Genomic DNA, 13,915 nt, shown 5'->3' with positions numbered 1-13,915 from the left:
GAACTAATAACCTCAAAAATGTAACGGCTTAAAACAACATAGATTTATATCTTCCTCATGCTCCTTACCCAACAAGGGTTGGCAAGAACCTCTGCTCATTGTAGTCACTCAAGGACCGGGCTGAAGGAGGTTCAAACTTTTCCCATGCTTGCAAGATCACAATATTCAAAAGAAATATAGGAGTCAAGTTTTAGCAATTCAATTTTTCACCCCAAAATGAGGGACACATATCACTTTCTCTAATATTTTATTATTCAAAGCAAGTCACCTGGGCAGAACTGATGACAAGTAGACGGGAAAGGCAATCTCAACACATACCCCAAATAAGGATAATCCAATAGCTGCCATGCACCTCTATCAGAACGCAAAATAATCTATTAAATAAAATATAAATAAGAGCACAAGGATTGGAATAAAACAATAAAATCTAGTAAAATCTATCGATAAACTTGCATACAAATTAGAAAATACATGTTTATAGAAAGTCTATGTATTACACTAGTGCACTTTTATAAAATCTGATAATTTACCATAAAGAAAATTCAAGCAATATTAATAGAAACATTACCAGTCATGTTCTCTGATCATATCACCAAAATATTAAAAATAAGTACTAAAAATAAAACCAAAATTTTAGCAACTTAGAAATGCAAAAATAAGAGCAAGCACTCTGCTAAATATCTTTTGAGTCACAGAAGAAATCAAAGCAAGATGAAAAAACTAATTTATGAAAACTAAATGCAAACATAATTCTAAATCATGAAAATATAAAGTATAATTATTAAAAACAAGTTCACATACAAATGATAACTATGGTTTAAATAATTTCTGAATTAAAAGAGAAGCCAAATTACATGCAAAAGATTTAAATATTAATGACAACAGGTGTACTATTGCCCATCACTATTGGAAGTAACCAACATGATAGGGAAAAAATTCAAAATATTAAGTCTGTTTATATTTAAAATAAGTAAAAAATTACCCCTAAGCACTGTATTCTAAAAGGTAGAAAAATAAATAAGAGGGCGCCTGGGTGGCTCAGTTGGTTAAGCGACTGCCTTCGGCTCAGGTCATGATCCTGGAGTCCCGGGATCGAGTCCCATATCGGGCTCCGTGCTCGGCAGGGAGTCTGCTTTTCCCTCTGACCCTCTTCCCTCTCGTGCTCTCTATCTCTCATTCTCTCTCTCTCAAATAAATAAATAAAATCTTTAAAAAAAAAGAAAAAAGAAAAATAAATAAGAAACATAAGCTGAAAGAACAAATATAGACAAAAATATTTACTGTATAAAGGGATTAGAATCAATTCATTAATGAGAAAAAGAAAAAGAATTCGTGAGTTTACATAAGAACTAGTTGAATCAGGGGCACCTGGGTGGCTCAGTTGATTAAGCATCTGCCTTGGGCTCAGTTCATGATCCCAGGGTCCTGGGATCAATTCCTGCATCGGGCTCCCTGCTCAGCCGGGAGTCTGCTTCTCCCTCTGCTTCTCTCTCTTTCTCTCTCCCTCTCCCTCTCCCTCTGTCTCTCATGAATAAATAAATGAAATCTTAAAAAAAAAAGAATTAGTTGAATTGACCAGTACAATAGATAGACTTATGACACGAGAAACAAAAATGCAGGCAGTAATAATATGCATGGTATTGTTTTTAATAAATTTAAACTGGTCAAAATGTAGTCGGTAAGGTTTGAATTATTTAATGAATAAATTCAATAAATAAGTAACTAAAATTAATAAACTAATTAAATATTCAATAAATTAATATGACTGGCAATATTTTTTAAACCAAGCTCCTACTTCACAACATATACCAAAATACATTCAGATTAAGTAAATATTTAAAAATGTATTATACAACAGCAACAATATTTAATTATGAAACCAGAAAACTTCTAAGTATTTACATAGCATATTGTTGGGGAAGTATCTGATAAACATTACATCAGAAATAGAAATTTTAAAGAATAATGTTTTATAGATTTGAATGCATATACTTTTTAATCTTCCAAGTCCTGGATGCACTATTCACACAAAAAATAAATGTCCCCAAATATGGATCTTAAACAATATTATAATGCAAACTGAAGCAATAATGAATACCCAAAGTATCAGTGCAGATAGTCCAGCAAATACCACCCCTCCTTCTTGGGCAGGGTGATTTTCCTTTTCCATTAATGTTGGACTTGTCACATGGCTCGTTGTGCCCAACAAGATATTGGCAAAAACAACAGTTTCAGGAACTTTAGGGCCAAGGCCTCACAGCAACTTATATTGCTGTTTATCTACATGCAATCTGGTGGTCACCGTGAGAACTTGCTCAGGTAAAATCTGGCGCAAGAATGAGGAGGCATGTGAAGTAAACCTAGCTGAGACCAGCCTGAAGCCTGCAGCCAGCCTTACCAACTTACGGTCAAATCAGTGATGTGAGATGAGAAAAAAAACAAAAGAGGAATGTTTTTATTATGCAACAAAAATCATGAAGATGTAAATATACTTTGGTCTTGAAATCATGATATAGACAAAGAAATAGTTACCATGGTATACCCTAACAAATTTTTTTATAGTCACAAACACCAGTTTGTAACACTTGGCTAAAATAATTATTCTGTGTACATCCAAATGGCATACCGCAAAGCCCATTGAGAAAGAGGCTATAAAAGATTATTTCCAAATGTGGAGGGCACCTGGGTGGCTCAGATGGTTAAGCGTCTGCCTTCAGCTCAGGTCATGATCCTGGAGTGCCAGGATCGAGTCCTGCATCGGACTCCCTGCTCCTTGGGAGCCTGCTTCTCCCTCTGCCTCTCTCTCTCTCTCTGTCTCTCATGAATAAATAAATAGAAAAAATCTTAAAAAAAAAAACAAATGTGGAAATATGATTAAATAGGTTTAATTTTATAATCAGAGTATAAAATTGCATGTTAAACACAAAAGTGATGGGAGGATTCAGAATTGGTTATTGCAAAATATTAAAAGTGGTTATCAGCATTTTCTTTTTTTCCAAAATAAACATGATTCCATTATTTGAAAAAAATATATATTCAATATATGATTTTATACTTTGTGCATAATTATAATAATAAAGTAAGGAAGCATAATGTGCTTTGGAGAGATAATTTGAAGAGGTATGTATGCTCCTATTAATTTACAAAGAAGTTAATTGTTTAATATTCTTTACATTAAAAAAATTGTGTGGTAGTAGCTGAAATAGCTTCTTAATGTCAAATTATGTGACATTTGAAATATATATAGTAAATTTGTTTTTCTCACTAATTATAGGATATAATTAAATTTTTTAATCAAATAATCTTATACATATATAGGTTATACTGGATATTCCATCATACTTTTAATTCAAAGTTATCTGGAAATTTTTTGTGAGCACTTTCTGAAAAGAGGCATTCATTTAATGTTTCTAAGGATAATGGATAGTGCTATAAATGTTTGTTTTATATTTTAATTTTTTAAAAATTTGGTTTGGGTCTATTTCTGCAGGTTTGGAAGGGTCACCTGTGGGCCTGATCAGGTTAAGGAAACTCAGTGGGCTTGCTACAAGCTGAGGGGCCCAGTTCGCAGACACGGTTTACAATTCAATTCAACCTCAGAATGAAACTTCAATAAAAATGCCATTCATATGACCCTATATTTTCATCTTCTGACTTTGCATTAAGCACTATTAAATAATGAATGCAATATAAATAAATTTGTGAAATAGACAACCACTGCATGTTAATGTTCAAAGTTATTCAGTAGTGCAACTGGCAGCAATACACTAACTTCTGACCTTACTCACTATACTATTATATTAAAACAATTACTCCAAAATCAACCAATCACATTCCACAGTCTCCTCTACCTCCTGAAGTATTTAATACTGTTGATGGTCTTCTCTGAAGAAAGGTGTTTCCTCTCTCATCTGACATAATGAAACCACATCTCCTCAGCCCCCTTACATCTCTCTGAAAACTCTCTTTGTAACTGTTCTGGATTCTCTTTTTTCCTGTTCCCTGCAGGAGGGCCTCCCCAAGAACACAGATTAATGATCCAATAAAGTTGTTAGACTTATAGCTAGGAGATTTCATCCTTCTATAGCCTAACTCTGACATTTTGTGAAATTTTTATTAGCTCATGTACTTCCATTCAATAACTAGTTGTAGAGGACTTACTCAAAAACCAAAAGAACAAATCACCATATTCTGGAAATATGATACTGGTAATTTTTTATTTCCCCTACTTACTCCACCAGGAAAACAGAAACTAGAAGAATAAATAAATAACAAAACAAAAATAAACAAAATAAATCACACATAATAGCTACAATACTAGGGGGATAAAGGATTTTAAGTGTCTTCCAATCTCGAACAGAAGCCAGCTTTATCCACTGAGACTGGGATGTGCTTGGAATACTTGCTAATTAGAACTGAGGTGAGTATGGACAGAGAATGAGTTGGTAAGAGAATTATAAGAGCTGAGGTCTATGAATTAGACGGCTTGAGCAGGCTGATTGTATAGGAACTAACAAAGAATAGTAAGGATTTTTACTTTTACTATAAGATATGAGGAGCAATTGGAGAGTTTTGTCAGGGAAAGCAACATAAGGTCAGAGATGGAGGGGGAATGAGGAAGAACTGAGGCAAGGAATGAGTAAATGTTATGGAACCTGGATTGGATCGCCCAATGGAAGAACCAAGTGGCACCTGGAGATCTTGGAGGATAGGATGTTTATTTAATGCCGGCAGGCTCAGAGGAGGATGATCTCCAAAGGTCTGAGTCTCGAGCAGAAGCAAAGGGGGGTAATTTATACACTTCTACTTCCCCATACTTGGCACTTTTGGCATAGGCGGGAAGCGTTTTGGCACACTCAGGAAGCAGAGCCTGGAGAAGAACCCAGAAGAGCCCAGGGGCGGGGACTCAGACTCCCTTGCTGACTCAGTCGGCCATCTTAGGACACAGATTTTTTCCTCTTTATTACCCCCTTTCGATGCCTTTTCTTACTTGAAAGGGGAATCGATTATTACTGGGGTTCTTGCCAGTCTAGAGGTCTGTATTGGGTTACCAGTAGTTGTAATTTAATTGATTCTATCTGAGAGCTGATGAATCAGGTGATGAGATTAACAATATATGGACCGAACAGGAATGCCAATAGGATCATGAGGAGAGGCCTGGCTAGGGGAAGGAGCCATGTAGCCCAGCTCCAGATATTATACCAACTGCCCCAAGAATTTGCTAATTCTTCTCTCCTGTGTGCAACCCGATCTTGTAGTTGTTGGATCATGTCTCTGACGAACCCTGATTGATTCATATAGAAACAACATTCCTCATTTAGGAAGAGACAAATTCCCCCCTTTTCAGCAATGAGCAGGTCCAAGCCGCTCTGATTCTGTAGTACCACCACTGCGAGGGAGTCCATCTGATCTTGCATGGTCATTCTAGAGTTGGCTACCTGTTCCATAGCTTCTGTGAGATCTTCTGACAGTTTCTGGTGGTAATAGGCGGATGAGGTGATCCCTCCTATTCCAGTGCCCACAGCCGTTGTTATGTCTAATCCAACCAACAGTGGGATGAATTGGACGGCCCTTTTGGGCCATGTATGTGCCAACAAGGGAATTGGAAGGGATTGATTATTGGGGATTATATCTACTTGGGGAGTAAGAAGCACCAATGCACATGTCCCCATCCAGTTAGCCGGTAAGCATCGATAAATATACCTTCCACACATGAAAAGGGTGTCAGGTTCTGGAGTGCACCATGGTGTGGCAGACATGCACCCATCAAGTGAAAGGCAGCTGTGGGTATGGAGACATTGGGTGGCAGATAGGCTTCCTACTGAATGTGTTTCCCCAGGATTATGGACACAGTCAGGGGTCAGGTGAGACAACAATATATTGGCCAGTTTTGGGTCTATTTCTGCAGGTTTGGAAGGGTTACCTGTGAGCCTGATCAGGTTGAGGAAACTCAGTGGGCTTTCTATAAGCTGAGGGGGCCCAGTTCACAGGCAGAGCCAGCAATCTGCAGCCAACCGAGGGTTGGTTGTGTGAAGTAAATGGTGGACCCCTTCCTATATACAATTTACTTGAGGATCTAGAGTGAGAGGCTCCCAATGGGAAAAAAGCCTCAGCAGGCATTGATAAAGGTGATAAAGATCAGGTTTCCAGCAGGTTAGGCCCTTCTCAGGACATCTCGAATCCCTATATCTCCAGTATAGTCTGGGCCTAATTTTTCCTGTCATGAGTGTCTCTCCCTTATTGTGACAAATGGTAGTTTCCCTTGAGTCATAATATTGCTCCCATCCTCTGGACACCTGGCGGGGGCTATCGTGCAGACCGAGCATTATTTTTAGCACATGTTATGCACCATTCACTCATTGCTCAGCATAGTCCTGGCAGCTGACTGTCCATGTCCTCACTGGCTGCAGTCTTGGCTGCCTCATCTCCCAGATGATTTCCCCATGCTATAGAGTCGTCTCCTTTCTGGTGTCCCTTGCAGTGCAGGATTGCTACTTCCTTTGGAAGCCAGATGGCTTCGAGGTGTCTCAGTATCTCCTCCTTGTTTTTGATAGCTTTTCCCGTGTCGGTTAGGAAGCCCCTTTCCTTGTAAATGGCTCCATGTATATGTACAGTAGCAAAGGCATACCAAGAGTCAATATAGATGTTGACTCACTTGCCTTCACTGAGGGTGAGGGCTTGGACTAAGGCATATAGTTCAGCCCACTGAGCTGACCATCCAGCTGGTAATGCCTTAGCATCTAGGACTGTAGTGGTTGTGGTTACTGCAGAACCCGCATTCTGGGCACCCTCCTGTAGATAACTACTTCCATTGCTGAACAGCATGAGCTCCAGGCGCCTAGGTGGCTCAGTTGTTAAGCGTCTGCCTTCGGCTCAGGTCATGACCCCAGGGTCCTGGGATCGAGCCCCGCATAGGGCTCCGTGATCCGCGGGAAGCCTGCTTCTCCCTCTCCCACTCTCCCTGCTTGTGTTCCCTCTCTCACTGTGTCTCTCTCTCAAATAAATAAAATCTTAAAAAAAAAAAAAAAAAAAACAGCATGAGCTCTGGATTCTCAATGGCTTGATCCTGCAGATCTGGATGGTGACCTCGGAGCAGTCATGGTCTGGTTCCCCCTTCTACATGGGGAGAAAGGTTGCTGGGCTTAATGTCCTTACTGTTTCGAGGATGACACACGGGTTTTCGCAGAGGAGACTTTGGTATTGTTCTAGCCAAGACTTGGAAAGGAAACGGTGTTCCTGTGCATTCATGAGGGACACAACTGCATGAGGGATCTTGACGTTAAGTTCTTGCCCCAGGGTGAGTTTGTCTGCCACCTTGATGAGTAGGAATGTGGCTGCCAGCGCCCTGAGGCACAGTGGCCATCCCACTGCCATGGGGTCCAGCTTCTTTGACAGGTATGCAACTGGCCATTGCCAGGGCCCAACAGTCTGGATGAGTACCCCGAGCGCTATTTTTCCTTTTCATGTACAAAGAGATTGAAGGGTTTTTCTACATCTGGTAAGCCCGGAGCTGGAGCCTGCCCCAGGATGGTCTTTATCTCTATGAAGGAGGCTTCTCCTTCCTCAGTCCAGGCAGGGCGTTCTCAATCTGGTCTCCCTAAGAGATCATAGAAGGGTTTGCTGAGAACCCAAGGATCCAGATGCAGCAGAATCCTGCAGCATGCATCGTGTGGCTTTTCTTGGGAAGCTGCCAAGGTCAGTGGCCATTGCTTCCCCAGAGAGGGTTGATGAGTTTTTAAACCCCTGCGGGAGGCACATCCAAGTCAGTTGCATCTGGCTCCCTGTATCAGGTTCAGTCCATTCAAAGGCAAACAGTGGCTGGCTCTGGGGAGCTAAGCAGAGGCAGAAGAAGGCATCCTTTAAATCTAGGCAAGTGAGCCATCTGGCTGATCCTGGGATTTGGCCGAGGAGGGTAGATGGATTCAGGACCTCTGGGTGCAGAGAGATGGTCACCTTGTTGATGGCCCGCAGGTCTTAAACTGGTCGGTATCTCCTTCCCAGCTTCTTGACTGGCAGGAGTGGGGTGGGTATTCCAGGACAAATGGCACTCGACTAGAATATCTGCTTCTTTGAGTTTGGCCAGATGTTCTTGGATGCCAATCTTATCTTCTTGTGGAAGGGGGTATTGCCTTTGCCTCTGAGGTTGGGCTCCTGGGATCAGTTCCCAATGATAGGGGCCCAATTCCGGGCTAGTCTGGGTGGGTTTTCTTCAGCACATACTGAAGGGAAGGTGAGTCTGAATTCAGGCGGGCTGCTCGGTTGGGCCTGGGCACAGAATAGCCTCCATTCTTCTTTCCTCAGCATGGTAATTGCTAGTACCAGAGACCTTGTCTCCTTTTGCCTTGGGTTCAGTTGGAGGCTAGTGTGTCCAGTGGGTTCAAATGTTATCTGAGCCCCAAGCTTGGAGAGTATGTCTTGGCCCAGGAGGGGGTGGGGCAATCAGGTAGATAAAGGAATTTATGTTGGATCTTGTGGCCCCCGAGTTCACACTTGTAGCAGCTGGGCTTCTGAGCCTTTCCCCCATTGGGACATTCATTTTTCCAATGTCCTTTCTCCTTACAGTAGGCACATTGATCCCTTGCCAAAGGGGTTCTGGGTCTCCCCCCTTTCGGTGGTCGGGATCTCCCTGCCTTTGTGTTGTCCTTTTCTTTCAGGGAGGCAGTGAGGAGGCTGACTTTCTTTTTCATCTTTTTGTTGGCTTCCCTTTCGGCTGCGACCCCCTGTTCGTGTAGACCTTATTGGCAATGTCTATTAGCTGGGTGATGTTCATCTCGGCGAAACTGTCTAGTTTCTGAAGCTTTTTTCTGATGTCTGGGGCAGCCTGAGCCATGAAGGAGGTGTTTACCATCTGTTGGCTTTCCTGTGCCTCAGGGTCAAATGGAGTGTATAACCTGTGGGCTTCATATAATCTTTCATAGTTTTCCCCAGGGGACTCCCCTGGTTGTTGAGTGTCCAAGGATACCTTAGTCATGTTCATGGGTTTCTTAGCTCCTGCCTGGATTCCCTGGAGGAGGGCCTCCTTGTATCAGAGGATGTGGGCTTGTCCCTCATCCGTGGTAAAGTCCCATGCTGGGCGCTCCTCGGTTGCAGCTGTGTTAGCCCAGGCAGTAGGGTTGATGACTCCCGCTGGTGCATGCTCTTCCAGGTACTGCGGTGATCCTCTCATTATTCTCCTCCTCCTCTCTTCTGTGTTAAACAGGGTGCAGAGTAACTGTTGGCAGCCTTACCAGGTCGACCAATGAGTGTGGAAAAGGGATTCCATGAGGTCTACCATAGCCTGTGGTTTCTCAGAGTAGGAAGGAGTGTTGTGTTTCCAGTTGAGGAGGTCGGTGGTGGAGAAAGGTTGATAATACATCATGGAATGACCGGGTTGGACTGTCCCGTTTTCATCATGCCTCTCAGGTTCCCATGTCTCTCATACCAGCATTTGGAGGGCGCTTGTGCCCGGCCTGGGGAGCAGCCTGGTTGCTGGTCCTGGAGAGAGTGGATCCTCTGGGCCTGGGGGTGGCGGGGAGACTGATGGCAGTGGAGTGTTTGGAACTGGGTGTGCAGGACTTTGGGGTGCGTACAGTAGAGGCAGGATCGGTTCATCTTCAGGATCTCTAGCTAGAATCTGTGGAGGCTGGGGCTTCTGTTGGTCTTCTTTGGGCTGTTTGGATGAGGCAACTAAGACCCTGGCCTGTCCCTGCCTATTGCAAGTGAATCACACCCAAAGGGGAAGGGTCTGAGCAATTCCTAGCCAGTGTACAGAACCTGGTCGGGGTGTCCTGGTTCTTCTGTTATGACTCGTCATACTCAACGAATCGTTGGGACATCCAACGTCCCTTCTGAAGGCTACCTGACATGAAAGGCGGGCCATTCCAATTCACATAGGGTTCTCAGTTTGCCAGGATTCATCTTGATTCCATAGTCTCCTGAGAACCCCTTTTTGAAATTTTTGATCATGGTCTTGAGGACCATGGGTTTACTCTGTCCTGACCCCATGGTGATATTTCAATGTGCAATGACACAAAGACAGACAAAGGGGGGGTGCCTCCTGAGGTGAGGGGAGCAATCAGATGCCCATCTGGCCATGTCCCAAAGGAGCTTAGGTAAGGCTTAGCCATAGCGGTCTCAGTGTTGTGACATGATCAGAACCTATTCTGATGCCACCCTAGACTGTATGCCGTTCACCATGGAATCGCAGACGAGCCCATTCAGACTCCATAGGCTTCTGGGGACCTTAAGGGTGCCTGCCCATGGAGTCACAGAATCAGTTCGCCTGGTGGTAGTCATGTCGGACTGCACACTCACTCACACATTCACTCCAGAGCTTATTACATTCCCTCCCTGGGAATCTCTACCTGTGAGACCTCTAAGAGGTCTCTGGGAGGTGATCAGGCTCCTCTTCCACCCCAACAGGTGGGTCTGTCTGGGTCTGGGGCCCCAGGCCTTACCATGATCTGACCTCAGGACTGGATCCTCACCTGCCAAGTCTCCTCGATTCCCATGGGAACAGTGGAGCTGGGCGGTCTGAAGTGACCAGGTAGGGAGACAGCCAAATATTAAGTAGGGTGTGCTTTCTCCATTACGATCTCTTGTTCCGTTAATGCCCTGCCATTGCCCCCAAACCAGTGGCAACAATGGGCCAGTGCGGTTGGCTTTCCCAGTCAGGGAACCAAATGTTACAGAACCTGGATTGGCTCACCCAACAGAAGAACCAAGCAGCACTCAGAGATCTTGGAGGATAGGAGGTTTATTTAATGCTGGTGGGCTCAGAGGAGGATGATCTCCAAAGGTCTGAGCCCTGAGCAGAAGCAAAGGGGGGTAATTTATACACTTCTACTTCCGCATACTTGGCACTTTTGGCGTGCGCAGGAAGCATTTTGGCATGTCCAAGAAGCAGAGCAGGGAGAAGAACCCAGAAGAGCTCCAGGGCAGGAACTGGGACTCCCTTGCTGGCTCAGTCAGCCATCTTAGGACACAGATTTTTCTTCTTCATAAAGAGTCTTAAAATATGACTTCTATAGGTAACTGCAAAAATCTCTGGCCTAACTATAGCATGACAATAAAGTCTTGGAAACGTAGGCAAATATACATGATGGGGTTTTGGAATATAGGTGAGGTTCAGTGAGGTGGAGTCCAGAGTCAACAACTAAGAAAGAATTCTTGAGACATCTTTGGTGCAAAATGGTGGTTTATTAAAGCATAGGGACAGGACCTGTGGGCAGAAAGAGCTGTTGCACCGGGGTTGTGAGGGGCGGCTGATTATATACTATGGGGTTGGGGGAGGTAAGGAAAAAGGGAGGTTTCGAAAGAACTTTCATATGCTAAAGAGGACCTACAAGATACAGGAGGCCTTGCCATTGTCAAGTTAAGGTTGTTTACCCATCTAGTAAGGCATTAACATTAAGATAGTTGGGAACTTCCAGGAGGAACATTATACTCTGCCGGCTTCAATTATCTGTCGATGGGCTACAGGTTATAAGGGCATTTAATTGTATGTACATTTCTTTCTGGAAGCTAGGTTATTGATGATATTAATGCTTTGTTCTTGTAGATTGCTAAGACATTTGTAAACTGAGGGAGACTCTAAGTTAATGTTTGTTTTTCCTTTAGGGCAAATAGGAGTGCCTGAGGAATGTCACATATATCCCCGGGGCGGGGGCGGGGGGGCGTTGTGGGGTGTGTCAGCTTCTTCTCTGTCTTCAGCTTGCCTTCTGCTCCCTCATCATACATAATGAACGGTTTCTTGGCATTACATTACAATATATGTTCTATTCATGTGTTGTTTCACTAAATCAACCTACACTTCTAACAATCCCGCAAGATATACTTATGGTAATTTAATCTTTAAATTTTAATAATTATGATGTTTAATTAAATATAATAATTAGTAGTAGTAGTACTATATATTTTTCTATGGTGTCTGATTTGTGGTCCACATTGCTATAGCTTTCTCTGGTTGTACCTTGTTTCTTGTATTTTGTTTTAATATTTAATTTGAAAACTAAATTAAATATAAAAGTAAAAAAAATCCTTTGAAGTTCCTAACTAATTGAAATAAATGAACTTGGATGGATGGATGAATGGATAGATAGATAAAAAGATAGATGGAGTTATAATCTTTAATAGGACATAAATAGCAACACAAATTTATTTACTTTTCTTTTTGAAAGAAACCATGTTTTCCAATTGTACACTGAAAGGGGCTATAAAAAAAATATTTAGTACCAATAAGAATTTCTAGTGCTTAGACCATGGACTCTAAATAAAATTCCCGCTAAAATAAAATAAACCAGGATTTCATGAAAAAAAATTTCATTCCAGAAAATAAGGAAGCTGTCCAATACTACTGAAGATGAGTTCAAGGACCTGGGAGTCAACTGGGAGAAGCTCTCTTTGGCCAAAGATAATTTGAGCACCACAAAGAATGAGTGCATTGAATTTAAACATATTCATCAACTAAATAAAAACCCATGAATTAATATGCTAATAAAACATACCATTGCTCAAATTTGAAGGCTGTTACATATGAACTCTATTCTGAAAATTAGTAAAGAAAAGCAAAGAATAAAAATGTTATCATGATCTTCCTGCTTGTCCTTTATTTTACGGTGTGCAAATAGTTGATGAGAAGTCTTTCTTTAGAGAATTCCAAGTAAAAATGGAAGTAATGGTAGAACTAAAAACAAAACAAAACAAAAAACAGTTTTGCAAAATCATGATCTAGGCAATATCATAAAAGGAAAATAAACCAATTAGATGGCAGACTGATGGAGAATTTTTTTTTAAGATTTTATTTATTTATTTGACAGAGAGAGACATAGCAATAGAGGGAACACAAGCAGGGGGAGTGGGAGAGGGAGAAGCAGGCTTCCCGCTGAGCTGGGAGCTCGATGTGGGGCTCGATCCCAGGACCCTGGACCATGACCGGAGCTGAAGGCAGACGCTTAACAACTGAGCCACCCAGGCGCCCCCTGATGGAGAATTTTATATTGGATGGAACTGCCAGATGAGAACTAGTTCTCTGATCAGTTTCACAAGTGAAATAAAACATCTGGATATAAAAGCAGAACATCCAGAAATTATATAACTCTTACTGTGAAGGAATATAAAGCACACAGCTCATCCATAATTATTCTTGTAAAGGAAAAGAGGGAGAGATGGATGAGGAGGAAAACTTTAATCTTCTAGATGTAACTACCTTCTATAGAAGATTTAAGGATTAAAAAAAGAGAGATGATTTATTACAAAGATGTAATTTACCAAATCTAGATGTGGGAAATTCTCTAAAACAAATGACACTCGAAAAAAATAAAAATTCAAAAGGATCGACAAAGAAGAAAAAAGTTTTCTGTTTACTAGTCTCTGAAATAGAGCACTCTGTTCTCTCATCTTTGTCTCTCCTTCTTGGTTTCTTGCACTGTTTCATGCATACCCAAAGTTGAAAACAAGAAACTATTTTTAATTGATTCCTTCTTTAACCACCTACATGCAACCATCAACCACTGGATGCTAATCCCCACATACTAAGATGGATCACATCCTTCCCATTCCACTGCTATCAAATTAGTGCAGGACTAACTGTTTCTTACCTGTGCCAAAATAACCTTCTTCCCAGCATCCCTCTATTTAATCTCTCCCTCTTCTAATTCATGCTATATACAGCAGTCTCAGATAAATTAAATTGCAGTAAAGTATGTGAAATCTTTGATAGATTCCTGATAAGTATGAATCAAACACAGGGTCCTTATTTAAAAATCAAGGACTTAAACACTTTAAACATATTTTTCCAGCATCCTTGACCATGCCAACCCTTTTCCTATCCTTTTCTTAAGCAAAATGTGTAACCACTTCATGAATATGACATATTTTCTCATCCTGATGCCATTATTTTCCATGGGGTTCTCTCTAATCCTATGTACACTTCCTG

This window comes from Callorhinus ursinus, unplaced genomic scaffold, assembly GCF_003265705.2.
Source record: "Callorhinus ursinus isolate GAN/ISIS: 27379988/994484 unplaced genomic scaffold, GSC_fseal_2.0 scaffold1, whole genome shotgun sequence".
Classification (NCBI taxonomy): Eukaryota; Metazoa; Chordata; class Mammalia; order Carnivora; family Otariidae; genus Callorhinus; species Callorhinus ursinus.
The sequence above is the reverse complement of the archived record's forward strand: the minus strand, read 5'-3'. Positions refer to the sequence as shown.